Source organism: Hyla sarda, chromosome 9 (genome assembly GCF_029499605.1).
Source record: "Hyla sarda isolate aHylSar1 chromosome 9, aHylSar1.hap1, whole genome shotgun sequence".
In the NCBI taxonomy this organism is placed as follows: Eukaryota; Metazoa; Chordata; class Amphibia; order Anura; family Hylidae; genus Hyla; species Hyla sarda.
The window spans coordinates 27,538,781-27,561,821 of record NC_079197.1 but is presented as its reverse complement, the minus strand read 5'-3'; the positions used below and the strand labels follow the sequence as shown (position 1 = coordinate 27,561,821).

The following is a 23,041-nucleotide window of genomic DNA, read 5'->3' as shown; positions in this document are numbered from 1 at the left end:
ATTGTTGAACAGGGACAGTAACATTTCTGCAGTTACATTATTGCGTTACTGCTAAAAAAAAAAATATATATTTTTTTGCCGGATTAAAAGCATTTGCAGGTCATGTTGTCGGATTAATGGACATTTGAACATTTTTTGCTCTAATTAGAGATTATTGCATTAATACTATATAGTGTTATAAGAATTGCATTTTAATTCAGCAGCAGTCCTCTGTATATTTTATTTTACAATTTTTTATGCTTCATTGTATTTTATTAGTTGTTTATATATCATCATATAGCTTGAAGTAAGTCACAAGGGCCCTGTGGCTTTTCCAGACAGCTATATATACATATATAACATCGATATATTTTTAACAGCTATGTTTGTTGTGATTTTTAAATAAATACAATTTTTTTTATTACATTTATTTACAATCATTGAGACCCAGTATCCATTTAACTTCGAGCACCATCACTTTCTATTTGTCTATTATAAAAAAAAGACCACTAGAGGTCCCCATAGCATTTAGAACATAATCCTGTCCGGCTGCAGCATCATCTTTGTCTCAGCTGAAGCACAGGATGGGACAAAATCCAGGAAGGGAGGGTGGGACTAGCATCTGTGCTCACTCCTGTCCTGTCAGATTCCTGTCTGAAAACAGAGCGGAGAGGGTTACAGAGCGGAGAGGGTTACAGAGCAGCCTGCAGTGATTAGATGAAGAGACCCAGCACAACACAGCAGGTTCAGGGAGGAAGTGAATGCATGATGAATGAGGGTGGGCTCAGTGCTTGCCTCAGACACACCCCTTCCTGAGCAGTGGATGTCAGAATGAGTGAGCAGCAGAACAGAGGGATTTGTGAGCCACATACAGAAGCTAGACACATAAAAAAGACATGTAAAGCATCTGCATGACCTAGTGAGGAACATATATAAGCATTATCTATTTCTGTGATATGACAGGTACTCCTTAAGGTTTGCTGAATAAATGTATAAAAAAATTATCCAGAACCAGGAGACAAGTCATGTGTTACACTATGTAATACTGTACAGTATGGCTAGAGGAGACTCCCCAGAAAGCTGGACCCAGACAGCACACCATGTTAAAGGGGAATTCCAGGAAAAAACTTTTTTTTTTTTAAAGGAAAACTGTCACTTGTTTTCTCCCGCACTATCCACAGGTACTGGTGGATAGTGCGGGAGACGCTGATTAAAATGAGCCCTACCTTGTCCGGATCTGCGCCGCCGTTCTCCTGCAATTGTAGTTTTATTGTCTGATTAAATCCTCCTGTAACTGGCACGGGCAGGGCTTCGGCGCTTAACTGGCACTGACGTCAGCACAGCTTATGAATATTCATCCCCCCTGTTAGGAGCGGCAAAGAGAGGGAGAACTGGAGGGAGGGGGATGAATATTCATAAGCGGCGCTGACGTCAGTGACAGTTAAGCTCCGAACTCTGGACAGTTCCCGAGACATGTGTCATCAGAGAGCACTTAGACAGAAAAGAACAACTCAACTTCAGTAGCTCATAAGTACTGAAAGGATTAAGATTTTTTAATAGAAGTAATTTACAAATCTGTTTAACTTTCTGGAGCCAGTTGATATATATATATATCTATATATATATATATATATATATATATATATATATATATATATATATATATATATTATATATAATGTTTTTTTTCCTGGAATACCCCTTGAAAGATTTGCGGCTGATCACATTTTGGTGGATCATGGGTTGAAATATATATATTTTTCTAAGATGCCAAGTGAATGTCGTTGTTATTGAGATTCTTTCTGCATTTGGGGATCTTTGCCCCTTATAATACCATGAGTAATGTCTGAGGGAGACTTTCCAGGCAAATCATTCGGCTGCCGATTTTATGACCCAAGAAGACATTATGGCTCCGGGCACACGAAGTGACAGACATGGATCATCAGACAGACCGGTGTCTGCACATTACTTATGCCGCAACTGCACAGTAAAGCATGCGACCAATGGTAAGCGGCACAGAGAAGCCACGTCTGAATATGTTTAATAATGATAGTAAAAATCTCATTTACAGATGACCGCCCCATACTATCCTCCGGTGGCCTTATTGCTCCTTACACTTGGCAGTTACGTAATGAAAGAATCCTTAAAGGGGTACTCTGGTGGAAAACTTTTTTTTCTTTTTTTTTTTTAAATCAACTGGTGCCGGAAAGTTAAACAGATTTGTATATTACTTCTGTTAAATAATCTTAATCCTTCCAGTACTTATTAGCAGCAGTGTACTACAGAGGAAATTCTTTTCTTTTGGGATTACATTTTTGTCACAACCTCAGTGCTCTCTGCTGACACCTCTGTCCTTGTCAGGAACTGTCCAGAGCAGGAGAGGTTTGCTATGGGGATTTTCTCCTGCTCTGGACAGTTCCTGACTTGGACACAGGTGTCAGCAGAGAGCACTGAGGTTGTTGCAGAAAAGAAATCCAAAAAGAAAAGAATTTCCTCTGTAGTATACAGCCGCTAATAAGAACTGGAAGAATTAAGATGTTTTAATAGAAGTAATTTACAAATCTGTTGACACACTGTGACAAACCTCATGTGATGACCTTACTACTGGGGTGACACACTGTAACAAACCACCTCCTTATGTAATCACCTTACTACTGGGGTGACACACTGTAACAAACCTCCTCCTCATGTAATCACCTTACTACTGGGTCGACACACTGTAACAATCCTCCTCCTCATGAAATCACCTTACTACTGGGTCGACACACTGTAACAAACCTCCTCCTTATGTAATCACCTTTCTACTGGGGTGACACACTGTAACAATCATCCTCCTCATGTTATATCCTTACTACTGGGGTGACACACTGTAACAAACCTCCTCCTCATGTGATCACCTTACTACTGGGGTGACACACTGTAACAATCCTCCTCCTCATGTAATATCCTTACTATTGGGGTGGCACACTGTTACAAACCTCTTCCTCATGTGATCACCTTACTACTGAGGTGACACACTGTAACAAACCACCTCCTTATGTAATCACCTTACTACTGGGGTGACACACTGTAACAAACTTCCTCCTCATGTAATCACCTTACTACTGGGGTGACACACTGTAACAATCCTCCTCCTCATGTAATATCCTTACTATTGGGGTGGCACACTGTAACAAACCTCCTCCTCATGTGATCACCTTACTACTGGGGTGACACACTGTAACAAACCACCTCCTTATGTAATCACCTTACTACTGGGGTGACACACTGTAACAAACCTCCTCCTCATGTAATCTCCTTATTACTGGGGTGACACACTGTAACAAACCTCCTCCTCATGTAATCACCTTACTACTGGGCTGACACACTGTGACAAACCTCCTCCTCATGTAATCACCTTACTACTGGGTCGACACACTGTAACAATCCTCCTCCTCATGTAATATCCTTACTACTGGGGTGACACACTGTAACAAACCTCCTCCTCATGTGATCTCCTTACTTTTAGGGTGACAGGGTTTTCCTGGATGGGCAGGTGCTTCAGATGCTGGCTTACTTTATTGCTGCAGGCAGTGGTGCCCCCATCAAGAGTGCGCACTAGGCGGCTGCCTATTTTGCCTATAGGCAGAGCCGGCCATGTGGGTATTACGGGCACTGTGGTTTTGGCAAACAGTTGATGGGTGTATGCACTGTAGTGATCAGAGTCTCATGGGGAAAAAAAATTATCCTGCGGATAGGGGAGAAGTTTTATATCATGGGGGGCTGCAACGCCCCCTCCATATATCTCTATAGAAGAGCCCCTCGACTATCTTCAGCTCTCCCATAAATATATATGGAGGGGGTCATGACGTGCTGCTTCAGAGGAGAGGGCCCCAGCACACAGACCCCCTGTGATCTAAAACTTATCCCCTATCCTGCGAATAGGGGATATGTTTTTTCCATGAGACTACTCCTTTAATATCCGATCAGCAGAGTGCCTACACCCATCAGCTGTTTGCCAAAGCCACGATGCCCATAATACCCAGAGAATGGAACAGGAAGCAGATGGCTCCATATATTGTGTAGCGGCCGTGCTGGGTTTATTGCTTCTCTACTGCAATGGAATGGGAATCACACTGCAGTAACCCAGCATGGCCACTGAGCGGAGCCGTCTCCTGAACTGAAAGTTCCTAAGAGCACAGTGGCCTCTATAATTCTTAAATGGAAGACTCTTCCGATAGCTGGCCGCCTCACCAAAATAATTATAGGAGGATATGGACCTTGGTAAGAAAGATGACCAAGAACCCAATTGAACTTCCAGAAGGTCAAACATCATGGCAGCCTCCACCAATCTGGGCTTTATGGGCAGAAAGAAGTCAGCACTCATTCAAAGACACTCATGAAAGCCCACGCGGAGTTAACAAATAAACAAACAAAACACTTTAAAAGAAATCTGTCATCAGTATTACCCGCACTAACCGGTCATACAGGCTTGTAGTGCAGGTGACACTGATCAAAATACTTACAATTAGGGATCGAGCGATTATCGGTTTGGCCAATATTATCAGCCGATGATCACGATTTTGGGCATTATCGGTGTCGGCAATTACCTTGCCGATAAGCCGATAATGCCCCGCCCCCCGCACCGCCCCCATCGCACCGTGACCGCCCCCCGACCCGCCGCACCGCGTCGCACCCCAGACCGCCCCGGCCCCATTGCCCCCCCCGATTCCCAGTTTTATAATTACCTGTTCCCGGGGCCTGGGGTCCACGCTACTTCTGGCTCCTGCTGCGTCCTGCGTTACGCTGTGCGCAATGACGAGTGACGTGACGCACCATGACGTCACTGTCAGTGTGCACAGTGACAGCTCAGGAGGACGCCACCAGAGCCAGATGTAGAGTGGACCCCGGGCCCAGGTAATTATAAAACCGGGGATGGGGGAGGCAATGGGGCCGGGGCGGTGAGGTGGCGCGGAGCGGTGCGGCGGTGGGGCGAGTGGTGCGGCGGTAGGACTCAGGACCCCCGGACAGGCAGGGGGAGAGAAGTGGGTGGTGGCGGCGGCGGTCTATGGCACCGCAAAAGCCACTGCAGTGCATTGATTTAAAGCGCCCGCTATAAATCAATGATCTGCAGTGGTGTCGCAGGGGGATAAATAGCCGATAACTTATACCGGAATATCGGTATAAGTTATCGGCTATCGGCCCTAACCTGCACCGATTATCGGTAACGGCCCTAAAAAAACGATATCGGTTGATCCCTACTTACAATGTCCGGAATGGCCCAGCCGTTGCGCCATTATCGCAGTTTTTCTTTTTATGTAAATGAGGTCCCTCGGGCACGGGCGGAGTTAGGACTGGAGCTCCGGGCACCACGCGTGATCTCCTGCGGGGAGGGCGCTCTGCCCAGCTCATCAATATGCATGGCCTCCCTCCCTACTCTTGTGGCAGGTGGTCACCACAGCGAATGCGCCACTTTCAGAGTACACCCGGAAGCGGCGTCAGTTTCAGCCCCATTCACCCTCATGCCTTCGTGCATCCTCACACTTCACTGCTGGCCACGGGAATGAGGCTGAAATTGACCCTGCGTCCGGGTGTACTCTGGAAGCGGTGCATGCACCGTGGCGAAAACCTGCCTCGAGAGCAGGGAGGGAGGCCATGCATTTTAATGAGCACACGCCTGGTAGAAGATCACATGGGGTGCCCGGAGCTCCGGTCCTAACTCCGCATGTGCCCGAGGGACCTCATTTACATAAAAAGAAAAACAGCGATAATGGCGCAATGGCTGGGCCATTCAGGACATTGTAAGTATCATTTTGATCAGTATCACCCGCACTACAAGCTTGTATGACAGGTTAGTGTGGGTTATACTGATGACAGATTTCCTTTAAGGACTGTGGAACCGAAATTGAACTCTTTGGCCTCAATTCTTGGTGTTATTTCTGGAGGAAACCCGGCACTGCTCATCCCCTGCCCATTACCATCCCTACAGTCAAGCATGGTGGGGAGTTGTGTGGGTGTTTTTAAGTGGCGGGGACAGGAAGACTGGTCAGGGTTTAGGTAAAGCTGAATGGAGCAAAGTACAGAGATATTCCTAATGAAAACCTGACCCACAGTGCTCTGGACCACAGACTGGGCCAAAGATTCACCTTCCAACAAGACAATGACCCCTGGCACACAGCCAAGACAACACAGGAGTGGCTTAGGGACAACTCTATGAATGTCCTTAAGTGTCTCAGCCAGAGCCCTGATTAAACCCAATGGAACATCTTGGAGAGAAATCAAAATGGCCGCCACCGATGGTCCACATCAAACCTGACAGAACCGGAGAGGATCTGCAGAGAAGAATGGCAGAAAATCACCAAATCCTGCTGTGGCCTCATCCCCGAGAAGACTGGAGGCCGGAATCACTGCCAAAGGGGCTTCACCTAAGTAAATGGGTCTGAATACTTATATCTATGCAATATTTTAGTTTTTTCTTTCCAATAAATTATCAAATATTGTTAACATTCTTATGGCATTGAATGCATTGTATGGAAGGACCAGTCATCATCGCAAAGTACATCCTAATGGATAGAGGCCTGTACCATTTCTTAGCATATATACATTATATATTAGCTGGGATGGAGTTAATAGGTATTTACGGTATTAATTCCTTGCATTTTATATGAGGGTTTGTCCTATCAATTAAGAGCTATTATTACCTTCCACATAAATAAATGATCTTTACAAATATAAGACGAAAGGGTCCATTATAAAGGTGGATGTAATCGCTAATAGAGGAGCAATGTTAAAGGGGTATTCCAGGAAAAAAAACTTTTTTTTTTAATATCAACTGGCTCGTGAAAGTTCAAAAGATTTGTAAATTACTTATATAAAAAAAATCTTAATCCTTCCAATAATTATCAGCTGCTGAAGTTGAGTTGTTCTTTTCTGTCTGGCAACAGTGCTCTTTGTTGACTTCTTTGCTTGTCTCGGGAACTGCACAGAGTACAAGAGGTTCGCTATGGGGATTTGCTTCTACTCTGGATAGTTCCCGAGACACGTGTCATCAGAGAGCACTTAGACAGAAAAGAACAACTCAACTTCAGCAACTCATAAGTACTGAAAGGATTAAGATTTTTTTTTACAGTAGCAATTGACAAATCTGTTTAACTTTCTTTTAGCTCGGTAAGCTTCATCAGGGGGCATCCCCTGACGAAGCTAACTGAGTGAAAACAAGTTTGGGGTAGGAGGTGAGAGACATTTTCCTGATAGGGTGCATGATCAACATTCCATTGTGCTGCTCTTCCTTTCTTGGTGTGTCACTGTACTATATGACCTGCTATTTGCATTAACCATATGTATGCTCATTTAATGTAACAGTGTGCTATTTTTGCACACACCTATTGTACAGTCCTGGCCATTAATCCTAGGACTCTTTCCACATGTCATATACGTGTGTTGTACATGCATCCCTACCTACTTGATATTACTATACGTTATATATTTTTGCTCTCATCCTCCACTCTTCTGCCTGAGTATTCTGTTGTGCCTCTTTTATATTGTTTTATATATATACTGTCTGTTTTTAGTCTTTGTTGTAACCCAATAAAATGAATATTTTTTATGTAAATCTTATTTGTTATGGTCTCAAGTGTTTTGGTGTAGATCATTTCGTGGACCGCACTATATGGAACCTCAGATTGCCAATTATTTTTGGGTAACTATGTTTAGGACACTTATCACAGGGTCACCCAGGCTTCATTCAGTTGCACAGCCCCTGCTATCTTACAGGTTGTTACCCCTATTTTGACCCTAAAGTTGAAAACTCACATAAGACATTCCATTTTACACTAGTTTTTAGTACAACATCCTGCGGGATAACTTGTCATGAAATTTTATAGCAATAACTAGAGATCTGTTCTAAATCCTGATATTTTCCCTGTATGATTTATGAGAGGAAATTACATTGCTCGGTGTTAACTTGCTATTGTACTTTGGCTTTATTAATAGCGTAAATCATCACTTCTCGGCTCCAGTAAAGACGGCTGAAGCTTCTCTCTAATCTCCGTGAGTGTCCTACCATGATGTGATCTAGGACGGCGTGTCGGGAGCTCATTTACTGTAATAGCTCAGACCCTATTTATACAGGAATATATGTATCCCAGTATATTACCTATTTTATTGTTCGCTGCGGGTTGTAATGTCTACAGTAGTGGCTGGCGGTATTATTGACGTCATCATCCATGTTTCTACTTAGATTTGTGGGGACTACGGTGCCTCCTGCATAGGAATCAGTTTAGCAAGACAATTGTTGAACTTTATTTTAGCATTTCCAAGCAGATGTAGTAATAAAAAACTAAGACTTTCATTTTATGATCAGGAGAAAGTCAGAGGAACCTCTTGAAATTATGGCAACAATAAAATAAACCAGCATCTACAGGCCGGAGTGGATGTATGTAAAGCAATGCTTCCTTCTCTGTTGGTTGGCTGAGAAGGGTCACCTGTCACTTAGTTTTGCATACTTTATTTATTTACAGAGTACCTGGCATTGCCCGGCCTTCCTACCTAGACCTAGTGGAAGAGAAAAAGAAACAATGATGCTCTTGTCCTCATCGTCCTTATATCCCATCCTCATGTCGAACCTCAGATCCTGTCCTCATATCTTGACCTTATATCCCATACTCATATTCAGTCCTCATATCCTGACCTCGTATCCTGTCCTCATATCTTGACCTTATATCCCATACTCATATTCAGTCCTCATATCCCTTCCTCATATCCTGACCTCGTATCCCGTCCTCATATCTTAAACTTATAGTCTGACCTCATATCCTGTCCTCATATTCAGTCCATATCCCGACTTCATATCCGGACATAATAACCTGACCTTATATCTTGTCCTCATATCCTGACCTCATATCCCGGCCTCATAACTCTTCAACATCTCCCAACGTCATATCTCTTCCTCATATCCAAACCTCATATCCAGTCTTCATATCCTGACCACATATCCCATCCTCATATCCCGTCCTCATATCCTGACCTCATATCCCGGCCTCATATCTCTTCAACATATCCCGTCCTCATAACCCAACCTCATATCCTGTCCTCATATCCCGTCCTCATAACCCAACCTCATATCCCGTCCTCATATCCTGTCCTCATATCCTGTCTTCATATCTCATCCTCATATCCCAACCTCATATCCCAACCTTCTATTCTGTCCCCTGACCTAACAATTCTCTGCACCTGCCTGCCAGTCCACAGGATGTATAAAAGTCCCAGGCAATGACCGCAGCCTGAGAGTAACCTGATCGGGAGATGTACCGAAAGTCCCATAGACTTGGATGGGACTACAGACAATGAAAACCTTACCCTCACATAGGGGGTGGGTTAGGGTTAATTTAACTATATTTTTTAAGTAAACATATAAGTAACGTGTACTAAGTTTCATCATAACATCTCCAGCTATTTAAAAGGGATGCTAAAACATACGTGTTACGCCGAGCGCTCCGGGTCCCTGCTCCTCCCCAGAGCGCTCGCGGCGTTCTCCTCTCTGCAGCGCCCCGGTCAGACCCGCTGACCGGGAGCGCTGCACTGACATTCACGATGGGGATGCGATTCGCATCTCAAGCCACTTACCCGTCCCGGTCCCCGGCTGTCATGTTCTGGCGCGCGCGCCAGCTCTCTAAGATTTAAAGGGCCAGTGCACCAGTGATTGGTTCCTGGCCCAATCAGTCTAATTAGCTTCCACCTGCTCCCTGTCCATATAACATCACTTCCCCTTTCCTTCCTTGCCGGATCTTGTTGCCTTGTGCCAGAGAAAGCGTTTAGTGTTGTCCAAGCCTGTGTTCCAGATCTCCTGCTATCCATCTTGACTACGAACCTTGCCGCCTGCCCCGACCTTCTGCTACGTCTCACCTTGCCTCTGCCTAGTCCTTCTGTGCCACGCCTTCTCAGCAGTCAGCGAGGTTGAGCCATTGCCGGTGGATACGACCTGGTTGCTACCGCCGCAGCAAGACCATCCCGCTTTGCGGCGGGCTCTGGTGAAAACCAGTAGCAACCTAGAACCGGTCCACCGACACGGTCCACGCCAATCCCTCGCTGACACAGAGGGTCCACATCCAGCCAGCCGAATCATAACAGTACATACATATACTGCTTGAGTTTTATTTAATTATTTATTCATGTGAGCTTTGCTGTTGGTTGGGGGCTGGATGGGAGGGGGCATAGGTGTATGAGAGTGGAGTTGTGTTGGTTTTCGAGCTGGACTTATAAGTCTTTGCTGTTATCCCTAATGGCCTATGTAACTCCACATGTCGATTTGCACTATTCTTCTATCTTGTTGGATCCTGCTTCCTATGATGTTGTATGAAGGCATACCGCGTTCACTATGTTGTCCACTCTTCATTATTGACAGTGTTGTTTTGGTTCATATTTCTGAAAAGTATAAATAAAGCTTTAAAAAAAATAAAAAAAATAAAAAAGAGCAGCCAAGTGAAATAGTAGAAAAGACCAACCTGTCAGCATCATCGGACATAGCAAGTAGTGAGCGAAATCAAGTTACATGATAAACATAAAAAATATATGTACACGGTAAATATGGTTGGTAGCTGTCACAACTAGTGGGAGCTTAGTAGCTTACTGCATATTGTTTGGAAAATAGAATCTAATGGAAAAACAGTGTTGTAGTAAGCTTACAAGCTTCCCGCTTGGGGGGGGGGGGATAAACAGATCTTTGTTTTTTACCTCTATGAAGAGAACTTTGAGGTAGTAGGATATTAGGTTCCTCTGATAACACTTACCTAACCGGTGCAATACCACCCACTCAACCACCTACAGACTTTTAAAATAACTTCCTATCATGGCATATCACATGAAATCATGGCATTGTCTGAGGCTTGGGGCCCTATTTTAAGAAGTGTATGAATATTTCTATATTAATGGGTGGATCAAAGAAGAAAAGCAGAGCTTTTCATAGGACCCTATGTAGGGTACAGACATGTAGATTGAAAAGTGTATAGCCCAATATGGGGAATTGCTTCCCCTGCCGGGTTGTGCGACAGATACAACTACAACACATTTCAGGGCCTAGGAGCCCCTTCATCAGGTTAATATAAGACGTGATTTCACACCACATTACCTGACAAAGGGGCTCCTAGGCCCTGAAACGTGTTGGACCATTAGTGTTTCAAATACATTCAAGAATAATGCTAGTGGCAGGAACTGGGAATGAGATATTCTCACCCAATATCGCGCTGGGATACATGAAGAAAGACGATCCCTAACACTTTACGATGATGTTCTTCACTGTATGGGAAATCGAGCTATGGAATTCATTATGAAAGGAGACACTGTCCACTTTGATCAACCATTGATGTTGACTATAAACACTAATATCTCAGAAGAATTAGTACTTTGGTATCACAAAAATGTTATCTTAGGATGCACTAATGGCATGAGATGACCTTGTGTAGGCAGAACGAGACCTGCGGTATAAAAGGCCGGATCATTGTTCCCAGTGTAATTAAATGTCCTGACAAAGACGTTGCCTTCTCTGGACTCTGAATAGGAAGCTTGTGTGATGATAGATAACATGTGATGATCATTGCTGTAATCCTGCTGTACATCAGAATGTTCTAGAAGATCCTTTGCTTTCTATCTGCAGCATCAGAACTTTAGAAGCCATGGAGATGGACACATAGACTAAGGATTGTTATGGGCGATGTTCTCTGTTGTTTTTTTCTTTTTGATCATAAGTATTAATTGTGTCATATATGTTGTTATAGTTGGACTCCAACCCTTAAAGGGGAGTTCCGGGCAAAAACATTTTATCCCCTATCCAAAGGATAGGGGATAAGATGTCTGATCGTGGAGGGCCCGCCGCTGGGACCCCCCGCGATCTCCCTGCAGCACCCGCATTCAATGCAGGAGCTGCGTCTCCATTTTCGGAAACCTCCAACCTGAAGACTGATGGTTCGGGCATCATTAAAGTTCACTGGTTTGGGCAGCATAAAGACAGCTGTTAAAGGACATCTGTAGTGCAATATAACTTATCCCCTATCCGAAGGATAGGGGATAAGTTATAGATCGTGGGAGGGGGGGGGGGGGGGGGTCCGAGCACTGAGGCCCCCCGGGATCTCCTGGATGGGGCCGCAGCAGTATGCTGGAGAGGGGGCGTTCCGTATAAGACGCGGCCCCATTGAGATACAGGAAAGGGTCTGCCGCAGCTTTCTGCTGGGGACGAAACTTCACTTCCTGCAGACTGCCGCGGCCCCGTCCAGGAGATCCCGGGGGCCCCAGCGCTCGGACCCCCCCCACGATCTATAACTTATCCCCTATACTTTGGAAGGAGCGCTGGAATACTCCTTTAATAACACAGGGCAGAGCAGAAAAACATTTACCTTTACCTAGGGCTTAGAGGAAACCTGTCGCCATGATATTGCCATCTAATCTATAAGCATTACAGTATACAGCAGGAGGAGCTGAGCAGACTGATATATATCTTTGTGGGAAAATATTCAGTATAACATGGAACTTATTGAGTGAAATCTGTGAACTCTCTTAGGAGTCCGGGGGTCAGTGTCCTTCAATGATAAGACCACCCACTGGACTCCTTATAATAGAAAGAACAGGAATTTCAATTAATAGGTTACGTTATACTAAATCTTTATCCACAAGGATATATATATGGACTAGCCATATTAGTCCAGTGATGCAGGATCTTGCAAAACCAGTATTTTGTAGAGACAAGATTTTGGGAGTCCAATAAAAAGGTATGACAAGAACCTGCAACATTCTATGATTCTGCATATATATATATATATATATATATATATATATATAGATTGAAACCTAAGTGTCAGAGGACAGGTTACTGGGGCAGGAAATCAGAGAACATTAAAGGACAAGCTCTGCTTCTACTGTATTAGACCCTTAACACCATGCTTGAGACAGAGCATTACACCACGAGACGCCCGGCTTTGGAGGAGTAAATCACTGAAAACCAAGGATTTCTGTTAAGCTGCCTGAGTATATCTTATCGCTACCCCCACCTTAGTCTGCAGTAGCCTCACATAACACTACTGCCCATCCTACAAAATGGCATGGCTGACAAAATGTTTAAAATCTGTACTAAACAACCGTCCCAGTCTTGCACCAAAGGGGGCGCTGTGGCTGTCACTGATGGGTGCTCTATGACACAGTTCTGTTAGGGTCAGTGTGGCTTTCATGGCTGTCATTCATTACGGCACTGTTGCATAGTTACAGGGCTGGTGCAAGGATTTTTGCCACCCTAGGCAAAAGCTAATTTTGCTGCCCCCTTTACTTCTCCCATTGACATGCCCCACCTTACTATGGGGTGACACACTGTAACAAACCTCGTCCTCATGTAATCTCCTTACTACTGGGGTGACACACTGTAACAAACCTCCTCCTCATGTAATCTCCTTACTACTAGGGTGACACACCGTAACAAACCTCCTCCTCATGTAATCACCTTACTACTAGGGTGACACACTGTAACAAACCTCCTCCTCATGTAATCACCTTACTATGGGGTGACACACCGTAACAAACCTCGTCCTCATGTAATCTCCTTACTACTGGGGTGACACACTGTAACAAACCTCCTCCTCATGTAACCACCTTACTACTGGGGTGACACATCGTAACAAACCTCCTTCTCATGTAATCTCCTTACTACTGAGGTGACACACTGTAACAAACCTTCTCATGTAATCACCTTACTACTGGGGTGACACACTGTAACAAACCTCCTCCTCATGTAATCTCCTTACTACTGAGGTGACACACTGTAACAAACCTCCTCCTCATGTAATCACCTTTCTTCTGTGATGACAGCTTAGTAGCGGTGAGGACCTGGAGAAATACATTTCTTCTGTAGGGCAGAATGGCGCCTCCATCAAGAGGCCTATTTTGCCTATAGGTGGCGCCGCCCTGGTTGCATGGACTTAATAGGTGTATTGTGGGTGACGCTCATTGGAGAGGCTGTCACTGGTACCTATAGAATTGGCATTGATGCTACATTGGCTCTGCCATGATTGGGGCACCAATAGAGCTTGTCCTGACCCAGCTGGTGGTCGCTCTGCCCCTGCACTTTGAAAAGACCAAACTATTGGACACCAAGGACTTGAGCACAAAACCACTGAACATTAGACTCCTGTGGAGGTCTTATCACTGCACCTAAATATATCGTTCAGTATTCAGTAGAACAGAGTAGAAATATTTGCGTGAAATTCCCATAAACCTCTGGTCGTCCCCTCAGCTAACCCCCTCTCGCTCTGGAAGGTAGCGCTGATCTCAGCTCTGTCAGGCCGCTCCATTTATTCCACACGAGATAAATAAGTAATGTCATTTATAGGCTGCTACTCATTCTGCACAACATCAAGATGATTCTACCACCCGGGAGCAAAAGGGTTAAAAAAAAAAAGCCGAATAGATGTATTATACATGAGCGCTCTGTATCTGAATGCAGGATCCATTCTAATATGTCAGCCTAACCTTTATAGGTAAAGATGTAAACACTCCAGAAGAAGATATGTGCATTTTATGAAGTCTCCCAGCTGTACAGCCAAATATTATTGCAACATGAGACAATATTTGGGCAGAATTGTTTTTCATGGTGCTTTGAGATGTAGAACTCTGCTGTGCAGCTACTGCCCCCTAGTGGTAAGAAAATGTGCAGTACAATGAAGTGCATTTCACCTTCCATCAAAAGGATGTGATACAATGCTGCTCTTATTATTATTATTTATTATTATTATTATTACTACCATTATTATTATTAGAGATGAGCGAACTTACAGTAAATTCGATTCGTCACGAACTTCTCGGCTCGGCAGCTGATGACTTATCCTGCATAAATGAGTTCAGCTTTCAGGTGCTCCCGTGGGCTGGAAAAGGTGGATACATTCCTAGGAGACTCTTTCCTAGGAATGTATCCACCTTTTCCAGCCCACCGGAGCACCTGAAAGCTGAACTAATTTACGCAGGAAAAGCCATCAACTGCCAAGCCGAGAAGTTCGTGACGAATCGAATTTACTGTAAGTTCGCTCATCTCTAATAATTATTACTTCTATTATTATTATTACTATTATTATCATTATTATTATTACTACTATTGTTATTATTATTACTATCATTGTTATTATTATCATTATTACTATTATTATTTATTATTATTATTACTATTATTATTATTACTACTATTGTTATTATTATTATTATTACTATTATTATCATTATTTCTATTATTTTTTATTATTATCATTATTTTTATTATTATTATTTTTACTACTATTGTTATTATTATTACTATTATTATTACTATTATTACCATTATTACTATTATTTTTATTATTGTTTTTTATTATTATTATTATTTATTATCATTATTATTATTATTATTACTACTACTATTATGATTATTATTACTATTATCATTATTATTACTACTATTGTTATTATTACTAATATTATCATTATTACTATTATTATTATTATTATTTTTATTATTATCCCAGCGGAGAGGTGTATGCTCCTGGGACCTTGCAAAATCTAAAGTGTCCCCAACCTACCATGCACCATTGATAATTTTGGCTTTGTCTTATGTAGCCAGGGCCTGTCTGCAACTGTTACCGCCACACCCTATAAAGCCACTACAGACCAATGATCCTCAATGGCTGTCAGGGCATGCTGGGTGTAGTAGTTCCACAACAGCTGAGGAACATATTTAGCTAGAGATGTGTTTGACTGGATACGACCTGGCTGTCCGGGCATGCTGGGAGTTGTAGTTTTGCGACATCTGGAGGTCGTCACCTTCATCTTAGTATGATAGCTTGCCATATGTAAGGCAAAGTTTACACTACTTTAAGGTTCTATAGCAAAGGGCTCTAAACTATGGACCTCTAGATGTTGCAAAACTACAACTCCAAGCATGCCCGGACAGCCAACGGCTGTCCGGGCATGCTGGGAGTTGTAGTTTTGCAACATCTGTAGTTTGTCATCTGTAGTTTGCCATATGTAAGGCAAGGTTTACACTACTAATATGAAGACCCTTCAAATCCACTTCAAACCTGAACTGGTCTATGAAAAATAGCGAGTTTGAAAATTTTGTGAAAAATTTCCAAATTGCTGCTGAACTTTGAAGCCCTCTGGTGTCTTCCAAAAGTAAAAACTCATTAATTTTATGATGCAAACATAAAGTAGACATATTGTATATGTGAACCCAAAAATGTTTTATTTTGAATATCCATTTTCCTTACAAGCAGAGAGCTTCAAAGTTAGAAAAATGCAAAATTTTCATTTTTTTCATCAAATTTGGGGATTTTTCACCAAGAAAGGATGCAAGTTACCATAAAATTTTACCACTAAGTTAAAGTAGAATATGTCACGAAAAAACAATCTCAGAATCAGAATGATAACTAAAAGCATTCCAGAGTTATTCATGTTTAAAGTGACAGTGGTCAGAATTGCAAAAAACGCTCCGGTCCTTAAGGTGTAAAATGGCCTGGTCCTTAAGGGGTTAAAGGGGTTATCCAGGAAAAAAATTTTTTTTTATATATATCAACTGGTTCCAGAAAGTTAAACAGATTTGTAAATTACTTCTATAAAAAAATCTTAATCCTTTCAGTACTTATGAGCTTCTGAAGTTAAGGTTGTTCTTTTCTGTCTAAATCCTCTCTGATGACACCTGTCTCGGGAAACGCCCAGTTTAGAAGCAAATCCCCATAGCAAACCTCTTCTAAACTGGGCGTTTCCCGAGACAGGTGTCATCAGAGAGGATTTAGACAGAAAAGAACAACTCTACTTCAGAAGCTCATAAGTAATGAAAGGATTAAGATTTTTTTAATAGAAGTAATTTACAAATCTGATTAACTTTCTGGAGCCAGTATATATATATATAAAAAAGTTTTCTTCCTGGAATACCCCTTTAAGAGAGAAATTTCAGAAAATGTGACCTGCACAAAATGTAACAAATGCTCTGTGACCATTAAATAAATTTAGTGTCCCTACACATTACCAGCACACTTACTTTTCAGACTTTTCAGGGGCTTTGCGCCTTTTTTGCGCCTTTTCACAAAAAGGCGCAGTTCATAAAACCTGTCCATATCATGTGTATTGCCAAAATCAGTGGATTGCAACTCAAAATCAGCAAAAATGTGTAAACCAAAAGGCAAATCAACCCTGCTTGTGCTTTTTTGCGCCTTTTCTAGACATAAAAAACAGTCCAAAGACAATGATAAATGTCGGCCATAAGCTTTTCTTTGTTCACAGCTACAGAAATCACTAAATTCATTGATATTCTACTCGGCTCCTGTATGCAAAGTACTTATCCTTCTACTACCTGCAGTCTCCCCGAGCAGCAGAGATTAGCGCTGCTCAGATCCCCACCAGGAAGAGCAACCAGCAGCGTCCCAGCGCCGTCTCTTGTGAAGGAAGCCGAGAGGATGATAAGCCGGGTCCATGATGTCTGTCATGCTGATCCATAAAGGGGTACTCCGGTGGAAAACTTTTTTTTTTTTTTTTTTTAAATCAACTGGTGCCAGAAACTTAAACAGATTTGTAAATTACTTCTATTAAAAAATCTTACTCCTTCCAGTACTTATTAGCTGCTGAATACTACAGAGAAAATTATTTTCTTTTTGGAACACAGAGCTCTCTTCTGACATAATGACCACAGTGCTCTCTGCTGACATCTCTGTCCATTTTAGGAACTGTCCAGAGCAGTATATGTTTTCTATGGGGATTTTCTCCTACTCTGGACAGTTCTTAAAATGGAGAGAGGTGTCAGCAGAGAGCACTGTGGTCATGATGTCAGCAGAGAGCTCTGTGTTCCAAAAAGAAAATAATTTCCTCTGTAGTATTCAGTACTGGAAGGAGTAAGATTGTTTAATAGAAGTAATTTACAAATCTGTTTAACTTTCTGGCACCAGTTGATTAAAAAAAAAGTTTTCCACCAGAGTACCCCTTTAATGCAAAATCAGGTCCTTCCAGTGATGAGCAGCAGGGGCCATATTCAAATTTGCGATATTTCGCGAATATATGGATGAATATTCGTCCTATGGGCGCAAAGTTTGTATATTCGCTAAGTTCGTCCTTTTATTCCCATGCGAAAATGTGTAATGACATTTGCATAGTGCGCATATCTATCTATCTATCTATCTATATATAGTATAGTTCCCCCACATTAGGTGCAGTATAGTTCCCCCACATTAGGTGCAGTATACTTCCCCCACATTAGGTGCAGTATAAGTCCCTGCCCATTAGGTTGGCAGTATAGTTCCCCCACATTAGGTTGGCAGTATAGATCCCCGCACATTAGGTGCAGTACAGTTCCCCCACATTAGGTTGGCAGTACAGTTCCCCCACATTAGGTTGGCAGTACAGTTCCCACCCCACATTAGGTTGGCAGTACAGTTCCCCCCACATTAGGTTGACAGTATAGTTCCCCCACATTAGGTTTTCAGTACAGTTCCCCCCCACATTAGGTTGGCAGGACAGTTCCCCCCACATTAGGTTGACAGTATAGTTCCCCCACATTAGGTTTTCAGTACAGTTCCCCCCCACATTAGGTTGGCAGGACAGTTCCCCCCCACATTAGGTTGGCAGTACAGTTCCCCCCCCCCCCACATTAGGTTGACAGTACAGTTCCCCCACATTAGGTTGACAGTGCAGTTCCCCCACATTAGGTTGGCAGTACAGTTCCCCCACATTAGTTTGTCAGTACAGTTCCCCCACATTAGGTTGGCAGGAAAGTTCCCCCCCCCCCACATTAGGTTGGCAGGACAGTTCCCCCCCCCCCCCACATTAGGTTGACAGTACAGTTCCCCCACATTAGGTGCAGTACAGTTCCCCCACATTAGGTTGGCAGTACAGTTCCCCCCCACATTAGGTTGGCAGTACAGTCCCCCCCCCCCCCACATTAGGTTGACAGTACAGTTCCCCCACATTAGGTTGACAGTACAGTTCCCCCATATTAGGTTGGCAGTACAGATCCCCCACATTAGGTTGGCAGTACAGTTCCCCCACATTAGGTTGGCAGTACAGTTCCCCCACATTAGGTGCAATGGCATCTCCAGCTTTCAAATTTTTATTTTTTTTTGGGGGGGGGGGGCACACTTGGGGCCAGGACAAAAGTAGGGGGGGGGATTATAACAACGCTACATGCATCCACATGAAAAAGAAGTGAAATGTCACTTATTTTCTTTGCAGTTTTCAAAGCTGTCACCGCATACTGTTTGGCAAAGAAATTGGTGTGGCTTCTGCACCATAAACCATGCAGTCTATGTAAACATGCCTTTAAAGGGTTTGTCCCATTTATAAAGATAACCCCTACAGTATAGGGGATAACAAGCAGATAGGTTGGAGACTGACTGCTGGAGTCCCTGCTGACCCTGAGGATGTAGACACAGTTGTCCCTGGAGTGAACAGTGCGTACCACACCTGCGCCGCCATGCCCCCTCCCATAGACTTGCATTGAGGGGCATGGTCATTACCCGCAGTGCACACACAGCATTCGGAACTAAAAGTTCCGAATGCTGGCCAGTGGAGTACCCCTTTAATGAGATGGGAATATAGCTTAAAACTGCTGCCTTAGCCTATAAAGCAGTGGTCTCCAAACTGTGGACCTCCAGATGTTGCTAAACTACAATTCCCAGCATGCCCGGACAGCCAACAGCTGTCAAGGCATGCTGAGAGTTGAAGTTTTGCAACTCCCAGCATGTCTAATTTCCCTGTCCCATACACAATAAGATAATCCACCAGCACTACATAGCAGGAGCCATACACCACCATACATATTACCATCATACTGTTACAGACCAAATCCTGTATACTGAGACCAATATTACCAATAACACCAGTATACATGGAGGAATATTATCACCATACATATTACATCATACTGTTACTGACCAAATCCTGTATACTGAGATGTATAATAATACCAGTATACAAGAAGGAATATTATCACCTTACATATTACTATCATACTGTTACTGATCTAATCCTGTATACTGAGAACACTATTACCAATAATACCAGTATACAAGGAGAAATATCACTATACATATCACCATCATACTGTTACTGGCCAAATCCTGTATACTGGGACCAATATCACCAATAATACCAGTATACAGGGAGGGAATATAACCCCCATACAGTGACAGATATCAACTCTACACAGGCTCTGCAGACCATTTAAGTGACTACATACAGTTACATCAGGCAACTCGTAGGTGACGTCTTCTCTAATCGTCTTCTTCATCTGGCCCAGACCATCATGACGATTCTTTCCAGACGCAACTTTGCTCCACAGAACCTGCCAGACAAATATTTTAGGCTCTTTTACAGCACCTATAGCACCCCAAACAGTAATAATAACCTCCTTAGTGTTGCACACAGTACAGTGGGTAGATAAGTGGGTTGCGGAAAAGTAGGTAGGTTCCCCACATTTAGTTCCCCGAGTAGGTAGGTGCCATCTGAAGATAGCTGCCCCTCTAGGCAGTAACATCCCCTTATAGGTAGGGGGTTACTTCCTGTAGGTAGGTCTCTCTGTAGATAGTAGCCCCCTTTACATAGGAATAGTAGCCCCCTTTTAGGTAGCAATAGTAGCCCCCTTTTAGTTAGTATTAATAGTAACCCCCTTTAGGTAGGAAAAGTAACCCCTTCAGGTAGAAATGTAACCCCCTTTAGGTAGGAATAGTAACCTCGTAGCCCCCTTTAGGTAGGAATAGTAGCCCAGTAGGTGGTAGTAGTAGTAGCCTCCTTGAAGTATTCATAGTAGCCTCCTTTAAGTATTTATAGTAGCCCTCTTTAGGTATTCATAGTAGCCCCATTTAGGTAGGCATAGTAGCCCATTTAGGTAGGCATAGTAGCCCAATTAGGTAGGCATAGTAGCCCATTTAGGTAGGCATAGTAGCCCCCTTTAAGTAGAAATAGTAGCCCCTTTAAGTAGAAATAGTAGCTCAGTATCCCCCCTTTAGGTTGGAATAGTAGCTTAGAAGCCCCCTTTAGGTAGGAATAGTAGCTTAGAAGCCCCCTTTAGGAAGTAACAGTACCCCCCCCCCCATAAGTAATAAAAGTAATCCCCTCTAGAAAGTCGAGTAAAAAAAAAAATCAAAACATACGTAACTGGCTTTAGCGTGGCGTGTCCTCTCCTTCTCTTCCCCTCCGGTCTGAGCTCCGACGCATTATGACGTCACTCATGCGCCAGAGCACAGAGCGCAGAGGAAGGCTGTCCGGGGCCTCTTGTTGGCTGCCTGCAAATCGCCGGCAGCCACAAGAGTGATTGACAGTGCGGGGAGCCAATGGCTCTTCGCTCTGTCAATCAGCCGAGCGCAACATTTAACAATAGGCGCGTCTGTAAGACACGCTTATAGTTAAATAAGTTCTGGACCAGCCGGCCGGGCTTGCGCTCGGCACTGTCCTCGGGCAAATGAGTGATGGACAGTCCGGCACCAATTTCAGTTGGGGGGGGCACATGGGGGGCCCCTGGGCTTGATTAGGGTGTGCCCAGGCACACCCGTCACACACCGTGCGCACGCCTATGCGCTTAACACTACTTATTACCATGTCCTATTTATAATTGTGGAGGTCTTGTTGTGTAGTAGGTGTAAGAGGTCTTTGGGCCCCTTTGGGTACTAGGACCTGGGTGCAACTGCCATGTCTGTCCCCATATAGCTACACCTCTATTCCCTGAAGTTCTGGGTTTATAGCTGGTAGATTTATATTCTTTGTTTTTTTTTCTAAGAGCCTAGGAATGTGCCCTCAAAGTGCAAGAAAAAGTGTAAACGTGTTAAACTAAAAACATGCACAAAGGATGTGGTCTATCGCAGTAGGGGGGAGTCTTGGGTCCAACTGCTGGCTCTCTCAATGAGGAGGAGTGCTGATGATGTCTGAGTGCTGTACTTGGGTCTTTTCCACTTTCCCATAGAAATGAATGGAGCGCTGGGTCCTGTCCCGGAGATTACGGATGGCCCCAGAGGTTGGACCCCCTCGAAAAGCTACTTATTCCCTTTCCTGTGGATAGGGGATAACTTAATTTTTACCATATTTTTCCTTTAAAGGGGTATTCCGGGAAAAACATCTTATCCCCTATCCAAAGGACCCACCCTGATTTCCCTTCAGCACACGCATTCTATGGGTTTCCGGGACTGGAGACCATGTGCCCCTTGTGGCATAACGGCAGCCACACCCCCTCCCATGGACATGAATGGAGGGTGCATGGTGTTATGTCACATCTCTGGTCCCGGAAACCCGGAGGTTTCCAAAACTGTAGACGCAGCCCCGCATAGAATATGGGTGCTGCAAGGAGATCGCGGGGGGTCCCAGCGGCGGGCTTCCCCGTGATCAGATATCTTATCCCCTATCCTTTGGATAGGGAATAAGATGTTTTTGCCCGTAATATCCCTTTAAATATTAAACAAATCGATAAAACCAGTATTGCTTATACATTTTATTTAAAACAAATACATGTAGATATGCAAGAAAGACAAGGACAAAGCCCCCCTAAAACCTCATGAAAAACATTTGTCCACAAAAACAGATGAACCGCAAATTTTATTCAACTCTAGTGTTGCCCCCAATTCCTCCAAGGATCAGCCTTTCATTACTGTGTGATGTGGCTGGCGCCAGCCGAATAAGCAGCAGGAGATTTAAATGGGAGACTTACTGGATGAGTTGCCCATGATATTGGTTCATACCCCATACTAGTGTTCTTGTACCTCATTCCTGCTGTCATCTGCCCTGTGTATCCTGACCTCTGCCTGTGACTTCAATATCCTTTTGCCTACTGACTTTTCTGCTCTCTATGTTTGACTCTTGCCTGTCTTGACTCTGTTTTGCTTTTGTACTGTGTTGCCCTCTTGGCTCAGACCATCTGGCTTGTTCCTATTTACTTTTTTGCATTCTGATTTGGTACAGTTTCTACCTGTGTGTTATTGACCTGGACTGTATGGCACTTCTTGATGTCCCTGCACTTAGACCAGCGTAGGGACCGTCACCCAGTTGCAGGCTGCTGTTTAGGGCGGATCTTTCAAGTATGTAGGGAAAGTGGTTGGATAACACACATAGC

General features: G+C 43.6%; 1 long non-coding RNA gene across 1 annotated transcript; it reads right to left on the bottom strand.

The window, feature by feature from the left end:
* Positions 1-10,140: 10,140 nt before the first annotated feature.
* Positions 10,141-21,121, bottom strand: LOC130291367 (uncharacterized). Its single transcript, XR_008847908.1, has 3 exons — positions 21,096-21,121; positions 20,183-20,287; positions 10,141-10,380 (listed from the first exon to the last, which is right to left on the bottom strand). It is a non-coding gene; the product is annotated as an uncharacterized LOC130291367 (long non-coding RNA).
* Positions 21,122-23,041: the final 1,920 nt, after the last annotated feature.